Genomic DNA, 16,278 nt, shown 5'->3' with positions numbered 1-16,278 from the left:
GTAAGTACCTACCAGGGGAGAGCTCTGATGTCACTTGCTGGCACTGGCCACTTAGGTGCTCCCAGAGTGCCCCACCTCCTTGGAATCCAAGATGGCAAAACTCAGGGACACTCTGGAGGAACTCTGGGCACCACCACTGGGGTGGTGATGGACAGGGGAGTGGTCACTCCCCTTTCCTTCATCCAGTTTCATGCCAGAGCAGAGACTGGGGGACCCTGAACTGGTGTAGACTGGATTATGCGAGGAGGGCACCATCTATGCCCTTCAAAGCATTTCCAGAGGCTCTGGGAGGATACCCCTCCCATACCTGTAATACCTATTTCTAAAGGAAGATGGTGTAACACCCCTTTCCTAAAGGAAATGCATTGTTCTGCCTTCCTGGAATTTGAGCTGATCAAGTCCCAGGAGGGCAGAAGCCTGTCTGTGAGGTGGCAGCAGATGTGGCTGCAGAAAAAACCTCATAAGGCTGGTATGGTGGAGTCGTCAGGGTGCATGGAATTGGACTACCAATATCAGAATCAGTATTGGGGTACAATTCCCAGTTCTTAGACACCTAACATGATCATATTCGTAGTTACTTTTGTGAAGCTACATATATGTATTGACCTATATGTAGTGCACACATGTACTGGCATCCCTGCACTCACGAAGTCCATGAAAATGATCCTAGTCGACATGGGAGCACCTCTGCTAGTGCAGGGGTGCCTTCACACAGGTACGTTGCACCAAGCCTTCAGGGTTGGAAGACCTGACATATAGGTGATTTATAAGTGACCTGGTGTCGTGAAAGTGGCTGTGAAAGGGTGCATGCACCATTTTAAGCAGGTTACAATGGCGGTCCTGCAGAAGCCTTTGCATTGGCTCCCTATGGGTGGCAAAAGTAATACTGCAACCCATAGGGATCACCTGAACCCCACTGCTTGGGTACGTAAGTACCATATAATAGGGTCTTACGAGGGGTGACCAGTATGCCAGTATGTAGTAACAAAGTTGGGAACAGAGAGAGCATGAGCACTGTGGTCCTAGTTAGCGGGATTCCAGTGGCAGAGTCAAGCATACTCACAAAAACAGTGAAACATATTGACAAGTAGGCCACAAACCATAAACACTGGGGTCCTAGCTAGCAGGATCCCAGTGACACAGTCAAACACACTGACAAACAGGCCAAAAATGGGGGTAACGATGCTATAAAGAGGCTACTTTACCACACCAAGTCACTGTCACAGTACCTTCCCTGCGGTAAGGACACAGAGGTGTTAGAATAATAATTTTGTCACCTGTCACTGTCCAGCAACTTCCCTGGGATAAGTTCCTGATGGAGGTAGAATAGTAATTTTGCCCTCTAGTCTTTATCCAGCACACGTCACTGAAGTAAGCACCTGGCAGACTTACAAAAGTAATTTTGCCCAGCGTTCAATGTCCAGCAGCTTCCCGGAGGTGAGTGTCCGGCGGAGGAAGAATAATAATTTTGACGCCAAGTACCTGTCCAGCACCTTCCCTAAAGTAAGTACCCAGCTTAGTTAAATTGATATTATTGTTCCCCAAACAGTGCCCAGCACTTTCTCTGAGATGAGCAATTGGTGGAGTTACAATGGCAATACTCCACAGCAGTTAGTATCCAGCACCTTCCCTGAGATAAGAAACAGGCAGAGTTAGAATAGTAATTTTGCTCCCAGACTTATACTGCATCTTCCCTAAGGTAAGTACCCGGTGGAAATAAAATAATAATCTTCCCTTCTCAGTCATTGCCTTAGTACCTTCCCTGAGGTAAGTAAACAAGAGATTTAGAATAGTAATTTTGCAGCACAGTCACTGTCCAGCACCTTCCCTAAGGTAAATACCCAGGAGAGTTAGAATAGTATTCTTGCAAAACTGTCACTGTCCGGCACCTTCCCTAAGATAAGTACGCAGCAGAGGTAAAATTAGAATTATACCATCTAGGTACTGTCCAGCACCTTCCTTGTGGTAAGTACCCTGCAGAGATACAATAGTAATATTCTCCACAAATTAGTATCCAGCACCTTCCCTGGGCTAAGAACCGGGCAGAGTTAGAATAGTAATTTTTCACCCCAGCCACTGTCCAGCACTTTCACAGAGTTAGAATAGTAATCTTGTCCCCAAGTCATTGTCACAGTTTATTTCCTGAGGAAACAACACAGCCGAGCCAGAATAATAACTTTGTCACCCAGCCACTGACCAGCAACATCCGGGGGTAAATTTCTAATGGAGTTAGAATAGTAAATTTGCCCACTAGTCTTTATCCAGCACCTTTCCTGAGGTAAGTACCTGGCAGATTTACAACAGTATTTTTTCCCACCAGTCACTGTCCAGCACCTTCCCTGAGGTAGGTACCCGGCGGAGTTGGAATATTAATTGTGTCCACGAGTAACTATTCAGCACCTTCCATGAGGCAAGTACCCTGTGGAGATGCAGTAGTAATATTCCCCACTAGTTTGTGTCCAGCACCTTTCTTGAAGTGAGAACGCAGCTGAATTAGAATAGTAATTTTGCCACGCTGATACTATCCAGCACTTTTCCTGAGGTAAGTACCCAGTAGTGTAGGAGCAGTAGTTTTGCTTCCCCTTTCCCTGTCCAGGATCCTTACCTGTGGTGAATACCTGCAGAGTCAGGATAGTGATTTGAAACCCCAGCTAATGTCCAGCACCTTCCCTTTGGTAAGTACCTGGCAGAGTTAGAATGGTAATTCTGCCCTCAAGTCACTGCCACAGTACCTTCCCTGAGTTATGAACCCAGCAGAGTTAGAATAATACTTTTTTCACCCAGTCACTGTCCAGCACCTTTCCTGAGGTAAGTTCCTGGCAGAGTAAGATATTCATTTTGTCCCAGACACTGCCTAGCATCTTCCCTGAGGTAAGTAACCAGTGGAGTTACACTTGTAAGATTCCACACCAGGTGTTATCCAGCAACTTCCCTGAGGTAAGAACCTGGCAGAGTTAAAAAAGTAATTTTGCCCCCGTGGACACTATCTAGCGCCTTACCTGAGGTAAGTATCCAGCATAGTTAGACTAGGAATTTTCCCCCCAGTTCACTTTTCAGCACCTTACCAGAGATAAGTACCCGTCAGAACTAGAATTATAATCTTCTTTCCCCTTTCCCTGTCCAGCAATGTCCCTTTGGTAAATACCCGGTGGAGTCAGAATAATAATTTTAAACCCCAGCCAATTACCTGAGATAAGTACATGGTGGAATTACAATAGTAATCTTGCCCCCCAAGTAACTTTCACAGTACATTTCCTGACATAAGTATCCAGCAGAGTTAGAGTAGAAATGTTGACATACAGTAACTGCCCAGTACCTTCGCTGAGTTAAATTCCAGGCAGAGTATTAATAGTAATTTTGCCCCCAGTTACTGTCTGGCACCTTCCCTGGCTTTATATCTTGGTGGAGTTAGAATAGTAATCGTACTCCAAAAGTCAATGTCTATCAGCTATTGCTGAGGTTAGTACCGAGAGAAGTTAGAACAGTATTTTTTAAAACTATTCTCTGTACAGCACCTTCCCTGAGATAAGTACCCAGTAGAATTAGAAAAGTAACTTTTCCCACAGTTGCTGTCTAGCACCTTCCTTGAGGAAAGCACCCAGCAGAGTTAGAATAGTAATTTTGGCACCCAGTCACTGTCCAGGACCTTCCCTGAAGTAAATACCCAGAAAGTTCACAGTAGTGGTTTTGCACCCCAGTCGCTGTCCAACAACTTACCTCAGGTAAGTACCCAGCAGAGATGGAAGAGTAATCTTACCCCCCCTTCCACTGTCCAGCTCCATCTCTGGGGTAAGTACACAGTGAAGTTAGAATAGTAATTTTGCCCCAGTCACTATCCTGCACCTTCAATGAGATAAGTACCCAGAGGATTTAGAATAGTAATTTTGCCCCTAGTCACTGTCCAGCACCTTCCTTGATATAATCACCCGGTGGAGTTAGAATGCTAATTGTACCACCCAGTCACTGTTCAGCACCTTCACTGAGGTAAATAATCTGCGGAGATCGAATAGTAATCTTGCTCTACAGTCACTGTCTAAATCCTTCCCTGAGGTAAGAACCCATAGGAGTTAGATTAGTAAATTTGCCCTCAAGTTGCTCTCTAGCATCTTCCCTGAGGCAATTACCCAGGGTAGTTAAAAAAGTAATTTTGCCACACAGTCACTGTCCAGCACCTTCCCTGAGGTAAGTATCCAGAATAGTCAGGATCGTAATTCTGAACTCAATTCACTGTCCAGCACCTTCCCTGAGTTAAGTACATGTCTGTTTTAGAATAGTAATCTTACCCCCCACTAAGAATCCAGTATCTTCTCTGAGGTAAGTACCAAGTGGAGTTACATTATTAATGTTCCCCCCATATACCGTCCAGCACCTTCCTTGAGGTAAATGTCCGGCGTAGTTAGATTTATATTTTTAGCCTACAGTCCCTACCCAGCACCTTCCCAGATGAAAGTACCTGGTGGAGATAGAATAGGAATTCTGCTCCCTGTCTCTGTCCAACACCTTCCCTGAGATAAATACCCATTTGGGTCTAAATAGTAATTTTGCACTCTTTACTTTGCAGCACATTACGTTTGGTAAATACCCAGAGGAGTTAAAATAGTAATCTTGTCCCCCAGTCACTGTCAAGTACCTTCCCTGATGTAAGTACCCAGTGGAGTTAGAATAGAAATTTTCTCACCAAGTCAATGCATAGCACCATCTGGCAGAGTGAGAATAGTATTTTGCCCAGTAGTCACTGTCCACAACCTTCCCTGAGGTAGGTACCAGACGAAGGTAAAATAGTAATTTTGCTCACCAATCAGTGTATAGCACTTTCCCTGAGGTAAGTACCCAGTAGAGTTGGAATAATAGAGTTGTTCCTCAGTCACTGACAAGCACATCCCCTGAAGTAAGTACCCAGCAGAGTTAGAATAGTAATATTTCTCTGCAGTAACTGTCTATCAACTTACCTGAGGTATGTACCCAGAAGTCTTCGAATAGTAACCTTACCCCCCTTGTCACTGCCCGGCACCATCCTCGTATTAAGTAACTAGTGTAATTAGAAAAGTAATTTGCATCCCAGTCACTGTCTAGCATCTTCTCTGAGCTAAGTATCCGTCCGAGTTAGAATAGTGATTTTGCCACCCAGTGTCAGGAATAAGGCCATGTGTGGTCCAGGCCCTGCCTGAAACTCTGCTGCGCGGCTCTGCTGCGCGGCTCTGCGTCGCTTTATGCGCACCACTTGTCATCCCCTCTTGTTCCACAGGTGGCCAGCAGTGTCGTCTGCCCTGTGGCAAAGCTGATAGAGCTGCAGGTTCAGGACATTGGTGGACAAGTTGCACTTATCAGTGCTATTCCATGAAGGGACTACAATTCCCATGTTTTTAGAGGCAGCAGCGATCTTGGGGTGTGGCAGGCCTATAAAGCCCAGCCACACCCAAGCATGTTGCTCACTATTTTGAAGACTTTGATGCAGTCATACCACGTGGGGGTTTCTCTGAAGAAGAGCAGAGTTCCTGTATGGCAGAGTGACATCCACTCGAAGTATCCTTGTTTCCATGGTGAATTCAAAAACGAGTAGGTCGTACTCATAGCGGTAAGGCTTTGATGAATCCAATTTTGGAGGAAGTCGTTACTTCCAGAAGTAAAGCGCCCCTTAGCACAACGAGCAAAGCGTTTTTAATTTCCAGAGTACAGCGGCCTTGGCGTGACGATCAAAGACATTTCAGTCCAACGATGTAAAACGCTCTAGGCACGGCAATTCAAGCGCTTTAGTCCACAGGTGTAAAGCGCTCTTGGCACGACAATTCAAGCACTTCAGTCCACAGATGTAAAGCGCTCTAGGCACGGCAATTCAAGCGCTTCAGTCCACAGGTGTAAAGCGCTCTTGGCACGACAATTGAAGCGCTTCAGTCCACATATGTAAAGCGCTCTAGGCACGGCAATTCAAGCGCTTCAGTCCACAGGTGTAAAGTGCTCTTGGTATGGCAATTCAAGCGCTTCAGTCCACAGATGTAAAGCGCTCTTGGCACGACAATTCAAGTGCTTCAGTCCACAGATATAAAGCACTCTAGGCACGGCAGTTCAAGCGCTTCAGTCCACAGGTGTAAAGCGCTCTTGGCACAACAATTCAAGCGCTTCAGTCCACAGATGCAAAGCGCTCTAGACACGGCAATTCAAGCACTTCAGTCCACAGGTGTAAAGCGCTCTTGGCACAACAATTCAAGTGCTTCAGTCCACAGGTGTAAAGCGCTCTTGGTATGGCAAATCAAGCGCTTCAGTCCACAGGTGTAAAGCACTCTTGGCACGGCAATCAAGGCGCTTCAATCCGCAGGAGTAAAAGGCTCTTGGCACAACAATCAAAGTGATTCAGGCCACATGAGTAAAGCGCCCCCTTAGCATAACGAGCGTAGCGCTTCAGGCAAGACAAGTAAAAGTGCTTCCTCTTATAAGTAAAGCATTTCAAGCTCAATGAGTAAAACCTTTTCAGCCTGTATAGTTGTGAATGTGAAAGTATTTTTGGAGATAAGCAAATCATAGTTTTCATTGTTTTTTTGGAAAGCATAATATGTGAAAAGCATATTTAATTCTTTGAGATTTTCTAGGTCATGATCAAAGGTTTATGTTATGAATGCATAGATGTTATAGGATTGATATTCTGAGTATGATCATAGTCCAAAGCTCTTGCCATCTCTTGGTTCTGCGGTCGTAGTTTATTCTTGTTCCATGATTCAAAGAAGGGGCTTTGGCCTCATTACAAAAGGGGTCTCCATCTGATATCACGGAGACACATTTAGTCAAGAGTCTATTGATGAGTTATATTTCTATGAATGAGTAAGTGCATATTTGTTCTAACCTTTTCTTTTCAGATCTCTCTCCCTGCTGTTCCCTACCCTAATTCCCTTCCCCCCGACTGGCTGCATCATAACTCTGTGCTATAATAGCTTTCTGAGTTGGTGACGCTGGAAGGAGGGCCTTTTGTTCAGCAACGTGCAGATCCAGAGGAAAGGACACTGGGACACCCAGTCACTGTCCAGTAACTACCCTGAGATAAGTACTGAGAGTAGTTAAAATAGCAATTTTGCACTCAATTCACTGTCCGGTACTTTCTCAGAGCTAAGAACCTAGTGGAGTTACAATACTATTTTCCCCACCAGTTAGTGTAAGTGTCCAGCACTTTCCCTGAGGTAAGCATCTTGTGGGATTAGAATAATAAATTTGACCCACAGAGACACTGCCTGGCATCTTCCCTGATATAAGTGCCAGATGGATTTAGAATAGTAATTTTACCCCCTAGTCACTATCAAGTACCCTCCAAGAAGTAAGTACCTGGTGCAGTTAGAATAATAGTTTTGCCTCTTAGTCACTGTCTGTCACCTTCCCTTAGGTAAGTACACAGCAGAGTTAAAATAATAATTTTGCCCATTAGTCACTCTTCAGCACATTCCCTAAGGTAATTACCTAGTGAAAACAGAAAAGTAATTTTGTCCCCAGTCATGGTCCTGCACCTTCGCTGAGGTAAGAACCCGGGGGAGTTGGAATAATAGTTTTGCCCACCAGAAACTGTTCATCACCTTTCCTGAGGTGAGTATCAGGCAGATGGAATAGTAATCTTTCTCCGCAGTTACTGGCAATCACTTTTCCTGAGGTAGGTACCCAGCAGTCTTAGAATAGTAGTATTGCTCCTCTAGTCAATGCCCAGCACCATCCATGTATTAAGTTACTAGTATAATTAGAAAAGTAATTTGCATCCCAATCACTGTCTAGCCTCTTCTCTGAGATAAATACGCGCTTTAGTTAGAATAGTAATTTTTCAACGCAGTCCCTGTCTAGCAACTTCCCTGAGGTAAGTACTCAATAGGTGTCAGAATAGTAATTTTGCACTCCAGTCACTCTGCAGCACTTTCTCAGAGCTAAGAGCCTAGCAGAGTTACAATATTTGTTTTCCTCACCAGTTAGTGTAAGTCTCCAGCACCTTCTCTGAGGTAAGCACCGGTGGATTAGAATAATAAATTTGTCCAGACACTGTCCAGCATCTTCCATGAGGTAAGTGCCAGATGGAGTTAGAATAGTAATTTTGCCCCCTAGTCACTGTCAAGCACCCTCCCAGAAGTAAGTACCTGGCGTAGTTAGAATAATACTTTTGCCTCTTAGTCACTGTCCATCACCCTCCCTTAGGTAAGTACTCAGCAGAGTTAGACTATTATTTTTGCCCATTAGTCATTCTCCAGCATCTTCCCTAAGGTAATTAACCAGCGGAATTAGAAAAGTAATTTTGCGCCAGTCAATGTCCTGTACCTTCCCTGAGGTAAGTAACCGGAGGAGTCAGAATGGTAGCTTCGCCCCCAGAAATTGTTCATCACCTTCCCTGAGGTAAGTACCAGGCAGAGTTGCAATAGTAATTTTGCCTCTTAATCACTGTCCATCACCTTTACTGAGGTATGTACCCAAAGGAGCCAAAATAGTTATTTTGCACTCAAGACGCTGTCCAGCATTTTCCTGAGGTAAGAACCTGGCGGAGTGAGAATAGTAATTTTCCCCCTAGTCACTGTTCAACACCTTCCCTGACGAAGGTACCCAGTGGACATACAATAGTATTTTTGCCCAGCAGTTATTGTCAGTGCCCAGTACCCTCCCTGAGGTAAGAATCTCATGAATTAAAAATAGTAATCTGCCCCCCAGACACAGTCCAGCACTTTCCCTGAAGTAAGCATTGAGTGGAGTTAGAATTGTAATGTTGCCCATCTAGTCATTGTCAGCACAATCCCTGAGATAAGTATCTGACAGAGTTAAAATAGTAATATTGCTTCAAATTTTTTGTCAGGCACTTTTGCAGAGGTAAGTACTCTAGGAGGCTGGCCTGGTTTGTAGTGGGTATCAAAGGTACTTATACCTTTTACGAGGTCCAGTTATCCCTTATTAGTGAAATGTAGTCAGTGTCTAGAAGCCAGGCTGTCTAGAGGTAGCTGTAGGTAGAATAGCCAAGGCTGAACTAGGAGACATGCAAAGCTCTTGCAATACCCCTGTAGTCACACAGTACTCACACCCATGAAAGACAATACTCTGTGTTATAAAAATGAAGGTACTTTATTTCGGTGACACAATGCCAAAAATACCTTAGAGACTATGCTCCCTTATGAGGTAAGTAATATACATGATATACACTAGTATCCGAAAACAGGAAAGTACACAGTCAGAAAACAGTGCAAATGGTGAAAATCACAATAGGTTGCAATGGGCCTAAGGGGAACACAAAGCATACACTAAAATAGTGGAATGCGAAAGTCGGTTTCCCACCCAGGTAAGTGTAGTATATAGAGGGTCCCCGGGAGTGTAAGAAAAAAACAAAGGTAAATAATAGAGCCCACCCCAGAGCCCAGGAAAACAGAGGTAAATTACAGTAAGTTTCCAGAAACACACAAGAAGCTGTGATAGAAGATTATGCAAGAACCAGAAGAGACTGTAAGACACCAACAATGGATTCCTGGACCTGAAGAACTGTGGAAGAAGGGGACCAAGTCCAAGAGACACTGAAGAGTCCAGGGAGAAAAGAAGCCCCTGCTAGCCCGGATGAAGGTGCAAAAGAAGAACCACTGGTGAGAAGACAAAGTCAGTTATGCACCAAAGAATACAGGTGTGGGTTTCCTGGTTAGTGCAGAAAATGCCCCATGGCCGATGGATGATTGCAATATGGTTTGCATCACTAGATTCAGCCAACAATCCTTGGCACACGCAAAACTCGCAGTTGGTGGAAAGTAGCGCTGCCTGGAACCAGGAGGGCCCTGGTGGGCTCTACCCAAGAGTGGGAGGCAGAGGGGGCTCTCAGCAACTCAGAGAGCCCTCAAAAGACCAGGTAGCGCATACAGAAGTCCCACAGCATGGGGAGAAAGAAGGTGCAAATGAAGGCCCATGCAGCATAACACAAAGGATCCCACGCCGCCGGAAAACCACCCAGGAAGCTTTGCATCACAGGATGGAGTGCTGGGGGCCTACTCTGTGCGGTGCATGAAGAACTTTGTGGACGGTCGCACACAAGCCTTGGCAACTGCAAGTCATGCAATGCATCTCTTACCTCCACCAAAGTTGGACTGCTGGACCTTGGGACTGTTGGAGTCACTTTAGTCTACCACCCGTGTCACTGGATCCATGCCTGGTTTCTGGAGAGGGAACCCAAGATACCTGTTGTCGCTACAGAGAGGTGCCTATTGAAACAGGGAAGTGACTCCGACACTCCACGGGAGATTCCTTTGGTTCTTCTGGTGCAAGCTGAAGACAGGCAGTCCTCGGAGGATGCATGACTTGGAAACTGTTGCAGTCGCTGGCAGGAGATGAAGATACAATGTTGCAGAAGTCATCTTTGCTTCTTTGTTGCAGTTTTGTAGAGTTCCTGGGGCAGTCAGCGGTTGATCCATCTGTAGAAGATGAAGTAAAGGAAGCAGAAGATTCCTGCTGGAGTCCTGCAATCCAAATCTGAAGAAAAAACCCAGAGGAGAGACCCTAAAGAGCCCTGAGATAGGGGATTGGTCACCTAACCATGCAAGCACCTCTCAGGAGTGGTCTCTGAAGTCACCTGCTGGCAATGGCCACTCAGATTCTCCCAGAGTTTCCTGACCACCCTGAAAACAAGATGGCAGATCCCAGGGACACTCTGGAGGAGTGCTGGGCACCACCCCTGGGGTGGTTATCTACATGGGAGTGGTCACTACTCTTTCCTTTGTCCCGCTTCGCGCCAGAGCAGGGACTCGAAGTTACTCAACTGGTGTAAACTGGATTATTCAAGGAGGGAACCATCTGTGCCCTGCAAAGCATTTCCAGAATCTCTAGGAGGCCACCCCTCCCATGCCTGTAACACCTATTTCCAAAGGGAGATGGGTGCAACGCCCCTCTCCTAAACGAAATGCATTGTTCTGTCTTCCTGGGATTGAGCTGCTCAAGCCCCAGGAGTGCAGAAGCCTGTCTGTGAGGTGGCAGCAGCTGTGGATCCAGTAAAAACCTCATAAGACTGGTTTGGCAGTACTGAGGGTCCATGAAAATGGACCACCAATACCAGAATCAGTAATGGGGTGCAATTCCCAGTTCTTAGACACCTTACATGGCCATATTCAGAGTTACTATTGTGAAGCTACATATATGTATTGACCTATATGTAGTGCACACATATAATGGCATCCCTGCACTCAAGACATCCAGGAAAATGGTCCTGGTCGATGTGGAGGCACCTCTGCTAGTGCAGGGGTGCCCTCACACTCAGGTATGTTGCACCAAGCCTTCAGGGTTGGAAGACCTAACATATAGGTGACTTATAAGTGACCTGGTGTAGTGAAAATGGCTGTGAAAGGCTGCATGCACCATTTTTCGCAGGCTGCAATGGGAGTCGAGCAGAAGCCTTTACATTGGCTCCCTATGGGTGGCAAAAGTAATGCTGCAGCCCATGGGGATCCCCTGGGAACCTTGGTATCATATAGTAGGGACTTACATGGGGTGACCAGTATGCCAATTTGGAGTGAACTACTGGGTTACCAATATGTAGTAATAAATTAGGGAACAGAGAGAACATGAGCACTGTGGTCCTGGTTAGCAGGATTCCAGTGACACAGACAAGCATACTCACAAAAACAGTGAAACATATTGACAAGTAGGCCACAAACCATAAGGACTGGGTTCCTAGCTAGCAGGATCCCAGTGACACAGTCAAACACACTGACAAACAGGCCAAAAATGGGGGTAACCATGCTATAAAGAGGCTATTTTATCCCACCAAGTCACTGTCACAGTACCAGAACATAGGGGAGTTAGAATATTAATTTTGTCACCTGTCACTGTCCAGCAACTTCCCCGGGATAAGTTCCTGAGGGAGTTAGAATAGTAATTTTGCCCTCTAGTCTTTATCCAGCACACTTCACTGAGGTAAGTACCTGGCAGACTTACAACAGTAATTTTGCCCAGCATTCAATGTCCAGCGGCTTCCCTGAGGTAAGTACCTGGCGGAGGTAGAATATTAATTTTGTCCCCAGGTAACTGTCCAGCACCTTACTAACCCAGCTTTGTTAGGTTGATATTATTGTTCCCCAGACAGTGCCCAGCACTTTCTCTGAGGTAAGCAACCCGTGGAGTTACAATTGCAATACTCCTCAGCAGTTAGTATCCAGCACCTTCCCTGAGATAAGAAACAGGCAGAGGTAGAATAGTAATTTTGCCCCAGACTTATACAGCACCTTCCTTAAGGTAAGTACCCAGTGGAAATAGAATAATAATCACCCCCTCTCAGTCATTGTCTTAGTACCTTCCCTGAGGTAAGTAAACAAGAGAGTTAGAATAGTAATTTTGCAGCACAGTCACTATTCAGCATCTTCCCTAAGGTAAATACCCAGGAGAGTTAGAATAGTATTCTTGGAAAACTGTCACTGTCCAGCACCTTCCCTAAGATAAGTACGCATCAGATGTAAAATTAGAATTATACCCCCTAGGCAGTGTCCAGGACCTTCCTTGAGGTAAGTACCCTGCAGAGATACAATAGCAATATTCTCCACAAATTAGTATCCAGCACCTTCCCTGGGGTAAGAACCGGGCAGAGTTAGTATAGTAATTTTGCCCCCAGACACTATCCAGCACCTTTCCTGAAGTAAGTACCTGGGAGACTCACAAAAGTAATTTTGTCCCCCAGTCTCTGTCCAGCACTTTCCCTCTGGTAAATACCCAGTGGAGTTGGAATAGTAATTTTGCACCCCAGCCACTGTCCAGAAATTTCACAGTGTTAGAATAGTAATCTTGTCCCCAAGTCACTGTCACAATTTATTTCCTGAGGAAAGAACACAGCCGAGCTAGAAAAATAACTTTGTCACCCAGCCACTGACCAGCAACGGTCTGGGGGTAAATTTCTGATGGAGTTAGAATAGTAGTTTTGCCCCCTAGTATTTATCCAGCACCTTCCCTGAGGTAAGTTCCTGGCAGATTTACAACAGTAATTTTGCCCACCAGTCACTGTCCAGCACCTTTCCTGAGGTAAGTTCCCAGCGGAGTTGGAATATTAATTGTGTCCCCGAGTAACTATTCAGCACCTTCCCTGAGGCAAGTACTCCGTGGAGATGCAGTAGTAATTTCCCTCTCTAGTTTGTATCCAGCACCTTTTCTGAGGTGAGAACACGGCTGAGTTAGAATAGTAATTTTGCCCCACTGATACTATCCAGCACCTTTCCTGAGGTAAGTTCCCAGCAGTGTAAGAAAAGTAGTTTTGCTTCCCCTTTCCCTGTCCAGCACCTTACCTGTGGTAAATATCCTCCAGAGTCAGAAAAATAATTTAAATCCCCAACTAATGTCCAGCACCTTCCCTGTGGTAAGTATCTGGCAGAGTTAGAATAGTAATTCTGCCCCCAAGTAACTGTCACAGTACCTTTCCTGAGTTATGAACCCAGCGGAAATAGAATAATGATTTTTTCACCCAGTCACTGTCCAGCACCTTTTCTGAGGTACGTTCCTGGCAGAGTAAGAATATTCATTTCATTTTGCCCCAGACACTGTCTAGCACCTTCCCTGAGGTAAGTAACTGGTGGAGCTACAATTGTAGGATTCCACACCAGCTGGTATACAGCAACTTCCCTGAGGTAAGAACTTGGCAGACTTAAATAAGTAATCCCCCCTCCGGACACTACCCATCACCTTCCCTGACGTAAGTACCCAGCATTTTTAGAGTAGGAATTTTCCCCTCAGGTCACTGTTCAACACCTTCCCCAAGATAAGAACCCATCAGAACTTGAACTGTAATCTTGCTTTCCCTGTCCTGCACCTTCCCTTTGGTAAATACCCGGTGAAGTCAGAATAGTAATTTTAAACCCCAGCCACTGCTTTATTTAATATTATTTCTCAACAATTTGGACTAAATCTACAAACTTTGCACGTTCCACGGGTGTAAAAACCATGTATAGGTCTATGACACTCTTTTCAGGACTGAATTACATTTCTGCACAACTGATCTTTCAGTAACGGGCTTCTTCTAAAAGTTATTTGCGCTTTGTCATCTACAAATTTCCTAACTGCCTTGTCTGCTCTTAATATATTCCAATATTTATTCAAGCTATTCCTTAATTCCCATGATTGATTGTTGAAATCAGTGATAAATCTAACTGATTGTTGTGAATCCATACCTTTCTTAGTATGTGGGATTAGTGCTTCCTCTCGATTTGTTGATAAAACCTTTTCACATGCACTCGCTTTAGTTTCTTTAGAATAGTCCCTTTCTAGAAATCTGCTCCTCATAACCTTCATTTCCTCCAAAAAATCTTCCTGTTCACTGCAGTTTCTCTTTGCTCTTAATACCGCTCTGTAAGGTATACTTTCAAATAACTTCTTAGGATGACAACTTCTTGCATGCAATAAACTGTTACCTGCTGTCTTCTTGCGATACAATAAGGTCACCAATTTAGATCCTCTTACTTCCAACTTGAGATCTAAAAACTCAATTTGGGTGGCCTGGATTTGTGCTGTAAACCATAAATTCAGATGGTTATGTTTCAACTCGTCTACAAATGTCATAGCCTGCTCTTTGCTTCCCTTCCAGATACAAAATATGTTGTCAATAAAACATACCCACATGACTACATGTTCCTCAAATTGATGACTATTATAGACTACCTGTTCCTCCCACCAGCCCAGGTATAAACCTGCATAACTGGGATCGAAACATGTTCCCATTGCTGTTCCTTGGGTCTGTCTGTAAATCTGATTGTCAAAAATGAAAAAACTATTTGTCAAACACACCTTCATCATATTTATTAAAATTTCTGTGTGCTGCAAATATGACAGCGATCTAGCTCTCAAGAAATGTTGACTAACTTGAATTCCTAACTCATGTGGAATGGACGTATACAAACTTTCGGCATCCAGACTTACTAATAAATATTGTTTCTCCCATGTTATGCCTTCAATCCTAGTAAGGAAATCAGTCGTATCTCTAATATATGAAGATAATGACTGTACAAATGGTCGTAAAAAATAGTCCACATATCTAGAAGTGTTTTCAAGGGCACTACCCCTCGAGGACACTATTGGTCTACCTGGTGGGTTCTTAGAATCCTTATGTAACTTAGGTAATAGATACAAAACTGGTAGTTTTGGAAAATCACATTTTAAAAAAAGATATTCTTCATTAGTGATTAGTGTCTTCTCTTTCCATTCATCCAATCTATCTCGAAAACTACTCAAAGTTTGTGTATAAAGATGTCTGGTAGTCACTTCATATTGATCACTTCTCTTCAATTGTTTTAAACCTTCCACTAAATACTTATGTAGAGGCCAGATTACTACGCTGCCCCCTTTATCCGATTGTTTAATAACAATCTCTTTCATATTACTCAATTCCTTGATAGCTTTTAACTGCTCACCACTAAGGTTTCTATGACCCACATTTCTCTTTTTGTCAATTCTCTCGAGTTCCCATACCATTCATTTTTCAAACGATTGTATCGATCCTTGTGCCACCTGTGGCCAAAATTTAGATTTAGGTCGAAATGTAACCACTGTATCACACCTCAAATCTGTTCTCAATCCTTCCTTGTAAAGACTATTTTGAGGATCAATATTCCACCCAAAGTCACCCTCAAGTTCTCCCATTGTACGTAAAACCTCCAAATCACTTATAAGTAATTTAGATGGTTCCCCATTTTCATGTTCCAATTCAACGGGTGACTTGGTGGCGTACCAATAGCTCAGTTTCAATTTCCTTATAAACTGAAATAAATCAATTCTACTTTGAACATAATCAAAATTTGACGTGGACAAAACGACAAACCCAATGCCAAGACCTCTTCTTGATTTTTTGTGAGAGTTATGTCTGATAGATTGACTACTGTCATATCAAATTTACTGTCCTTGGTGCACTGTATTTTCAGTTTATATTTTTTGAATTTCACACATGTATATAATGGTTTGAGGAAAGTATGCTAAGTTATTTATTGGCAGATTTAGTCTTTTTGTGTATTTGATTTATAGTATTAGTATAGTTGAATAGAGGAATACCTTCAGAATGAATCCATTGAGTAGCAAAAATAAGTAAAAAGCACAATGTCTTAAGATGGCCAACAGTTTACATTGATGAGAGTATACTTAGTGTGGCAATGTAGTCCTTTTACCATTGTTATGGTAGGGGCTTGTTATGGAAGTAGTAGAAATAGGACTACAGTTATGAGCTATGTTTGTTTAACTTGTGAACAAGGAGCAGGAGCTCCAAAACGCGTAGAGTTTTTTCTGCCAGTATCACCCATAAATCAGCAACTTGCCAAATTAAAAGAGCTTCTGATCGGTGTC

This window comes from Pleurodeles waltl, chromosome 8 (genome assembly GCF_031143425.1).
Source record: "Pleurodeles waltl isolate 20211129_DDA chromosome 8, aPleWal1.hap1.20221129, whole genome shotgun sequence".
In the NCBI taxonomy this organism is placed as follows: Eukaryota; Metazoa; Chordata; class Amphibia; order Caudata; family Salamandridae; genus Pleurodeles; species Pleurodeles waltl.
Note: the sequence above shows the minus strand (reverse complement) of the source record.